The 2,172-nt window shown below is 53.4% G+C and overlaps 1 long non-coding RNA gene across 1 annotated transcript; it reads right to left on the bottom strand.

The window, feature by feature from the left end:
- Positions 1–452: 452 nt before the first annotated feature.
- On the bottom strand, positions 453–1,374 carry LOC132518757 (uncharacterized). Its single transcript, XR_009539947.1, has 2 exons — positions 859–1,374; positions 453–714 (listed from the first exon to the last, which is right to left on the bottom strand). It is a non-coding gene; the product is annotated as an uncharacterized LOC132518757 (long non-coding RNA).
- Between the last annotated feature and the right edge of the window lie 798 nt (positions 1,375–2,172).

Below are 2,172 nucleotides of genomic sequence, written 5' to 3'. Positions count from 1 at the left end.
GCAGGACCGTGCCTGTTGGGTTAGAAGAAAAGCAGGCAGGCTGGTGTGGCTGGAACCACATGGGCCAGGGCGAGAGACGAGGTGGGTCTGGGGGGTGGACCACGCAGGTGCCTGCCTGGAAGGTGTGGTGAGGACTTTGGCTTTTACTTGAGAATGTTGGATTTGTTGGGAGGAAAGGATCGAGGGTAATTATTAATGAGCCCCCACCCTGCTGAGAAGTCCACTTGGGCTCTGGGGACAGTGATCCCTTAATCTGCTTATTGCTGGCCCAGGTGTTTGAAGCAGGTGGTGTGGCCTGGGTCCAGGGCAGGAGACGGGGCCTTGCCCCACCCCCTGTGCCCCTTGAAGATTGTCCTTGGGCCCCGCCCCCCCAGGTCAGGTCACCTGGGAGCACAGGTGAGCGGACACACACCTGTCTCCCCAGGTGGAAGCAGTGACGTTGACTTAGCCCCTCAGATTTGTTTTGGTTTTAATTTAAATGTACAGAAAAGTGTAACCCGCGACTTGGGGGCAAGTCTCACAACAGGGCCGGCCCCTCCCAGTCACTTCCCCCTCAAAGTAACCCCCATCCTGCCTCCATTGCCTCTGGCCTTGAAGGTCACTTGTGTTATGTCCACGGGGTCTTCTGTCCCCTCCTGTCTGACTCAGACTCACCACGCTGCTGCGGGAATGACTGGTGCATCATTCTTTCTCGTTGGCAGAGAGCATGTCATTCTGTGAGGGCCAGAGAATGATTCAGTCCACTGCTGATGGGTGTTAGAGTTGTTTCCAGTGGGGGGCTATTGGGACTAAAGCTGCTAGGAACATTCTAGAAGCAGCCTTTGGTGAGCGGAGCTCTCATTTGTCTTGGGCGTATACCTGTCAGAGACTGCAGGGTGTAGGGTGAGCCTCTGAGTCTCCTGGGGCTGCTGTAACCAGTCACCACCAACTGGGTAGCTTGGGACAACAGGAATTTTTCCTTTCACCATCCAGAGGCCAGAAGTTCAAGATCAAGGTGTCACAGGGCTGTGCTCCCTCTGGAGGCTCCAGGAGATGGTCCTTCCTGCCTCTTCCAGCTTCTGGGAGCCCCAGGCATCCCTGGGCTTGTGGCTGCATCCCTCCGATCTCTGCCTCTGTCTTCACACGGGTGTCGTCTCTCTGTCTCTCCTCTGTGTGTCTCTTACAAGTCACTTGTCACTGGATTTAGCGTCCATCTGGATACTCCAGAATGATCTTCTTGAGACTCTTAATTACATCCTCAGGGGCTTCCCTGGTGGCGCAGTGGTTGAGAGTCCACCTGCCGATGCAGGGGACCCGGGTTCGTGCCCCGGTCCGGGAAGATCCCACATGTCGCAGAGCGGCTGGGCCCGTGAGCCATGGCCACTGAGCCTGCGCGTCCGGAGCCTGTGCTCCGCAATGGGAGAGGCCACAGCAGTGAGAGGCCCGCATACCGCAAAAACAAAAACCAAAAACCAAACAAACAAACAAACAAAAATTACATCCTCAAAAGTTCGTTTTCCAAATAAAGTTCTGTTCACAGGTTCCAGGGGTTAGGGCGTGGACATGATTATTCAAACTTGTACACGAGTGTGCGTTCAGCTGTAGCAGAAATAGCCAAACTGTTTTCCCAGGTGGTCAAGCCATTGTAACCCTCAACTAACCCTCAGGGTGTGAGACAGTCCAGGGGTTTTCAGCAGCCCTTCAACCGGACTCATGTCCTCCTGTGGGTGAGCCAACTGGTACAGGGCCGGTGAGAGAGAAGAGCAGACAACAGAGGGGTGCTGTCTGCAGAGGATTCAAAACAGTAAGAAAAGCATCGCACCCCCCAGAGCTGGTACTCCACAAGTTTGTTGAATACAGTATTTTGTGGGGTTGATGAAAGAACTGTCGTGATTACTATTGTTTTATTAACATAGACACAAGTTTCAAGCTTGCCTGTTTTCATTCTTTATCCTTTAATAAACATCGCTTCCTGCGGGAAGTCCATTTGGAGAATTCCTAGTTCTGGACCCTTGAGGACTCAGCTGTGAGCTCTTCCCCTGAGAAGCGGTTCCGTCTGTAACCACCTGCGGTGTCTTCAGGCAGCAATCCAATCTCTAAACCAAATGGGCCCTGCGTGTTCCTACAGGGACACAGTAATCCCAGAGCCAGGGATTGTAAAGACACAGAGATACAGATCTCGAGTCTCTCCGT

The sequence above is a fragment of the Lagenorhynchus albirostris genome, chromosome 3 (genome assembly GCF_949774975.1).
Source record: "Lagenorhynchus albirostris chromosome 3, mLagAlb1.1, whole genome shotgun sequence".
NCBI lineage: Eukaryota > Metazoa > Chordata > Mammalia > Artiodactyla > Delphinidae > Lagenorhynchus > Lagenorhynchus albirostris.
The sequence above is the reverse complement of the archived record's forward strand: the minus strand, read 5'-3'. Positions and strand labels throughout refer to the sequence as shown.